This window comes from Tiliqua scincoides, chromosome 1 (assembly GCF_035046505.1).
Source record: "Tiliqua scincoides isolate rTilSci1 chromosome 1, rTilSci1.hap2, whole genome shotgun sequence".
NCBI lineage: Eukaryota > Metazoa > Chordata > Lepidosauria > Squamata > Scincidae > Tiliqua > Tiliqua scincoides.
This window is the reverse complement of record NC_089821.1, coordinates 63,430,953-63,437,505: the sequence shown is the minus strand read 5'-3', so window position 1 is coordinate 63,437,505 and position 6,553 is coordinate 63,430,953. Positions and strand designations below refer to the sequence as shown.

General features: G+C 43.4%; 1 pseudogene; it reads right to left on the bottom strand.

The window, feature by feature from the left end:
* Nucleotides 1-3,910: 3,910 nt before the first annotated feature.
* Nucleotides 3,911-4,027, bottom strand: LOC136637418 (5S ribosomal RNA; annotated as a pseudogene).
* Nucleotides 4,028-6,553: the final 2,526 nt, after the last annotated feature.

Genomic DNA, 6,553 nt, shown 5'->3' with positions numbered 1-6,553 from the left:
CATATTGACTGGGTTAATTTGTGTTCTGGTCACAAAAAGGAGACTGGATTCCTTGACATGCTAAATGACTGTACCTTAGAGCAGCTAGTCATGGAGCCCACCAGAGGACAGGTGACTCTGGATTTAATATTGTGCGGTACACAGGACCTGGTTAGAGATGTCAATGTTACAGAGCCATTGGGGAACAGTGATCATGCTACAATCCATTTCGACATGCACGTCGGGGGAAGAATACCGGGCAAATCTCTCACAAAAACCCTTGACTTCCGACGGGCGGACTTCCCTCAAATGAGGAGGCTGGTTAGAAGGAGGTTGAAAGGGAAGGTAAAGAGTCCAATCTCTCCAGAGTGCATGGAGGCTGCTTAAAACAACAGTAATAGAGGCCCAGCAGAGGTGTATACCGCAAAGAAAGAAGGGTTCCTCTAAATCCAGGAGGGTGCCCGCATGGCTAACGAGCCAAGTTAGAGAGGCTGTAAAGGGCAAGGAAGCTTCCTTCCGTAAATGGAAGTCTTGCCCTAATGAGGAGAATACAAAGGAACATAAACTGTGGCAAAAGAAATGTAAGAAGGTGATATGGGAGGCCAAGCGAGACTATGAAGAACGCATGGCCAGCAACATTAAGGGGAATAATAAAAGCTTCTTCAAATATGTTAGAAGCAGGAAACCCGCCAGAGAAGCGGTTGGCCCTCTGGATGGTGAGGGAGGGAAAGGGGAGATAAAAGGAGACTTGGAGATGGCAGAGAAATTAAATGAGTTCTTTGCATCTGTCTTCATGGCAGAAGACCTCGGGCAGATACTGCTGCCGAACGGCCCCTCCTGACAGAGGAATTAAGTCAGATAGAGGTTGAAAGAGAAGATGTTTCAGACCTCATTGATAAATTAAAGATCAATAAGTCACTGGGCCCTGATGGCATCCACCCAAGAGTTATTAAAGAATTGAAGAATGAAGTTGCTGATCTCTTGACTAAGGTATGCAACTTGTCCCTCAAAACAGCCATGGTGCCAGAAGATTGGAGGATAGCAAATGTCACGCCTATCTTTAAAAAGGGAAAGAGGGGGGACCCGGGAAACTATAGGCCAGTCAGCCTAACATCTATACCGGGTAAGATAGTGGAATGCCTCATCAAAGATAGAATCTCAAAACACATAGACAAACAGGCCTTGCTGAGGATGGCTTCTGTAAGGGTAAGTTTTGCCTCACGAACCTTATAGAATTCTTTGAAAAGGTCAACAGGCATGTGGATGCGGGGGAACCCGTGGACATTATATATCTGGACTTTCAGAAGGCGTTCGACACGGTCCCTCACCAAAGGCTACTAAAAAAACTCCACAGTCAGGGAATTAGAGGACAGGTCCTCTCATGGAATGAGAACTGGTTGAAGAGCAGGAAACAGAGAGTGGATGTCAATGGGCAATTTTCACAATGGAGAGAAGTGAAAAGTGGTGTGCCCCAAGGATGGCCTGATCCAGTGGGGCTGTTCTTATGTTTTAATTAGCAAGTTCCGCAAAAGAAGGCAGTCATATCTCTACGCCTTTAAAACCTCAACACAGAGGCCTCCTCAAGGTATGAGAACATTTGTTCCCTTACCTCAGGGCTGCATTGAAGTTGCACCAGTTCTGGAAAGTTGGATAGGATTGGGCCCATAGTCTCTTACATTACTAATACTATAAGCATAGCTTTATTTTCAGATTGACCTGCTGGTGGCCAGTGGCATCACTAGGATTAGAGTCACCCAATGATGTACCATTGGGTGAAGGCCTGCACGTGAAGGCCTGCACGTCACCCCAATGATGTACCATTGCCCCGCCCCCACTGGTTTTTTGGCTGTACTTTTTGTTATAACACAGATATTTCAGTGTGGTTTGTTTCATTGCATTCTGCATGAAATTGCACATTGATTGATATATAACATGTCTACTCATATATAACATGTCTACTCTGAAGTAATTCCCACCTCCCTCCCTCCCTGCTACCTCCCCTGGCACGCCTCTTCCCTGCCCTCTCCCCGCCTCCCCGGAACACCTCCTTCCCACCCTCTCCCTGACCTTCGCCCGCCGCCCCCCTCCCCAGAATGCCCACCTCCTCTGATGCCCCCCCTTACATCTTCGCTGCTCAGTGGTCCGCATGACCGCCGAGTGGTGGAGGTTGGGTGCCCACCTGGTGGTAGCCGACACCAGCCAGCGCTGGGCTGCCACCGGTGCTCACCCAACGGTAGGGCCTGCGAACATGCCATATGGTACATTTGTGACAGTGTGCACCGGCGGTGAGCTGGTGCGCTGAGCCCAGGATTGGGCTCTGTTTTCTGATCATTTTGGTTAACTGCTATTTCTATATCCATTGCTTTATTTTACCACTATTTGTTCTTGTCCCTATACATGTCATTGTGACCCTCTTCTTTAACTGTTTTAATTCTTCTTTGGCTGCTGCTTATTTATACTGACTTGTGTCTTTATTTGATAATAACTGCTCCACTTTGAGCTGAGCTTTTTCCTTTTTTTGGATTAACAAAAGAACAGTGCTTCTCAAACTGTTACGGAGAAATTTTTCTCTAACAAAACTGTGAGTCAGGACCCACTAGATGGGTTGCGAGCCAATTTCAGGTGTGTCCGCATTCATTTTAATATTATATTTTTAATATATTAGACTCGATGCTACCATGTTATGTGACCACATTTGGGAAAATGTTACAGACCTGTGCTTTTAACAAGCTACTATGTATATTCTTTTAACAATGATAGTAAATAGGACTTATTCCTGGGTAAGTATGGGTAGGATTGCAGCCTAGGATTGTTAAAATTTTTCCTGCTTGATGATGTAACTTTTGGTCATGACATCACTTCCAGTGGGCCCTGGCAATTTCTCATTCTAAGAAGTGCGTCCTGGTGCTAAATGTGTGAGAACCACTGAACTAGAGGCTAACTAGACATGCATTGACTTAGATTAAAATGGAATACTGAAATAGACTGCCCATTTTGAGTTATCAAAGGGATTAAACAACATATTGATAATATCTGTTTGATAATATCATATTGATCTGAGACAATGTTTGTAAAAAATTATTTTTAGGGTATATTGAAAAACCACCACAGAAACTATAACAAACTTTGTAAGGAATCTAGATGTTGACATTGTAGGATTCTGGATGTGTTTCACATATGCCATGGTCATGCCTTCTTATTGCACATTTTGGGGTGAATTATCAATATTATAATGTTACAGCAATCATTGATATTTACTGATACTTATGTTATCTTAAACTATTTACCTGTAACTTGGATTAACTATGGATCAATGTAATGGTTATGATTGGATATACAGGCATGTGCTGCATAACAACCTTCTGCTTAACAACGAACATATATGACATGGGTCAAAGCACAAGAAAGAACCACTTAATGAGGCAGTCAGTTCTCCCCCAGCCTGCAGCAGAGTGTCTGTTTATACAACAAAGAGGCTCTTAATGCAAAGAAATGGCAATCTATCTCCATTAGCCTGTGCAGCCAGCTAGTGTCTGGCAGAGAGTGTCTGTTTACACAACAAAGCACTAGACTGGGCTGAATGTTCACTGAACAACCTAATCACATAACAACTAGGATTGGAGAATGTATCCCCTTTGTTAAATCTATCAAATTATCAAATCTAAATGTATTTGAAACTATCAGGAGGCCATTCCTTGGTAAGGTATTCATAACTGCATGATTTATGTAGGCCAGGGGTGGGCAAACATTTTGGCAGGCATTATCTCTCTGACACTAGGGGCCAGGGGAAAAAAAAAAGAATTAATTTACATTTCAAAGTTGAATAAATTTACATAAGTTTACATTAGAGACAGAACTTATATGAATGAATTTTACTGAGCTTATTTATAATACTGGCTGGCAACCTTCAGTCTCGAAAGACTATGGTATAAGCCTACAGCACCCGGTATTCCCAGGTGGTCTCCCATCCAAGTACTAACCAGGCCTGACCCTGCTTAGCTTCCGAGATCAGACAAGATCGGGCATCTGCAGGGTAACAGTTGATGAGAACTAAAATACACGTATGTAGAACCACATGAGAACTATGAACTGTTTGCCACACAATGAAAATGTGCAGGCCAAGCTAGTCCAAACCAGAAACACATGGAGACATAAGTTGTTCAGAGGCAATGGGAGGGATAAAATAATGCCGAGGGAAAGGCAGAAAACCCATGGAGACTATAGAAGGCCTTGCTCTTACTCACCCCACAGCTTGTGTCTGGTGGTCACAACTGGCAATTCCAGGCCAGCGTGGGCCCCAACCATCTCTGACAGGTCAGAGGCTCATTAGAGACTGGGGGCTCCATGCGGGTTGGATTGGAGGTTCCCAAGGGCTGCAAATGGCCCACGGGTTGGAGTTTGTCCACCCCTGATGTAGGCAATACTTATGGAAAATTTGATTGCTTATATATCCGGGATTCCCTTTTTTCATGAAATTTAGCTAGGGTGTTTTTTTGTTCTTTTTTTGCAATTTATGTACCTTTTTCTCCTCATCCAAATTGTAAATAAAGAATGGTGGGGGGGGGGGCTTTTTGAAAGTACAACTATACCATGTCAACTTGTTGCCTCTATCTGCATGTCTGTTGAAACTCTCATAGCCCAGTCCTAACCTGTGCTGGAATAGGCAAGCCAGCCAGGATCTGGCCTAAATGCTGAAGTCTGGTCCCTTGCCCCTCTTGGGCCCAGTTCACCTATCAGCCTGCCCACCACTTACCATTCGCCTGCCCTGAAACACCCCCGTTTTGGTGCTGCTGCACTCAACAGAGCTGCTGCCTTCGGGATTGGGCTGTTAATGGAGAAATTATGTTTTGTTGGAAGGCTAGAAATTTCTTCTGTGCATTTTTTCACTTCTGAGCTTTATAGCTTTGGTGGTAGCAGCAAAGGCTACCTTTTCTAATCCAATCCCAAAGTAAAACAGGGATACAGGTGCTGTGGCAAGACTGGACCAATTTTGCCCTTTCCCTTACATGGTGGCTTAGTAATGGGATACATTACCTTGACAACTGTCCCCCCCACCTGCCCCTGATGGCGCAACCACTGCCACCAATACTAAGAGTTCGAAGACAGCTTGGTGAGTGCAGACCCCAGTGGTTTCATATAGATATTAAAAAGCATGGGAGACAGAATATGATCCTGAGGAACATCACAGTCCTGTGACTAAGGTACTAAACAGTAATCCCCCAGCATCACCTTTTGGAATCTATTCTCCAGGAAAGATTGGAGCCACTGCAAAATGATGTCCCTAGGCCCAACCCAGTCAGGCCATCCAAAAGAATACTGTGATTGATGGTAATGAAAATTGCTGAGAGATCCAGTAGAACCAAAAGGGATGCACTCTCCCTGTGCAGTTCTTGGCATAGGTCATTCACCAATGTGACCAGAGCTGACTCTATCCCAAATCATGACCTGAAGTTACACTGAAAAGACTGTAAATAATATCTTGATTTCACACAGCTCAATGCAGCACAGATAATATTGCTCAGCACAATTAAAGGCTCCAGTTATGTAGCTCACTGAAAAAGACATTATCTACTTAGAATTCAGCATTGCTCAACTTGGTTAGCGCCCAAATAGAATTTCACATTTGCACAGCCTATTTTGTAATTTGAAATTTTATAGGTCTCCTGAGGGTTAAAGATTACCTACTCCCAGAAAGAATTAAAAATTATATGGTCTGATTAGGAAATTCAATTGTCATGGCCCACTTACAAAGTTTAACTTGCAAAGTTTGTTTAGGGAATTGCATAACCCAGAAAAAAAGTCAATCGAGTGCCATAACCAGGCTTACTTTCTGCCATTTATTAGATTGTTTATTGTCATCTTTTAATTCCTTATATAATATCTTTCTCTGAGTAGAATAATCAGGACATCGATGATTTCAAATTAATGAATAGTTAAGAAATCCAAATCACAAAAGGCAAAAATGTATTGCCTACATTCCTATTTTTTCATTACTCATTTTCAAAAACATTTTATTTCACAATTCTATAAAACTTCAAGCAGTGTTTGCGGTAAATACATACAACAGAAACACAAAAATTGTTAGAATTAAAGCAGATAGATCAGGCATAGAAAATGTATATCCTCATTAGGTGATGACTAAACTAGTTTTACTGTAACTAAACCAACGGCCCAATCTTAACTGGGTTTTGCGACAGTAGGTTTTGCTGCTGTAAATGATGGTACGGCAGTGCATGCAACACACCACTGCCAGCCATTCTGGAACTACCACCACAAACAGCAGCAGGGTCAGAAATCTGCAAAGATCTGCAGGACTGCAGGTAAGCTGGTGTGGTGAGGGAGGGTGGAGGGAGGAACAGGGTGGAGAGTGGGTGTGCAGGAGGTGGAATGGGGAGAGAGGTGGATCCCAATAGCACTAGTGTGTGCCAGGATCCTATACCTATTCCTCTTCCCTTACCTCTCCTTTACTCTCCTCAGTTCTGCACCAACAAAATGGCTGGGCAGAACCAGGAAGATCCATTGGGAACACAGAGGCTTGTCCCAAGGTAAGGGAATATAAGGAAGGTTTTGTTAG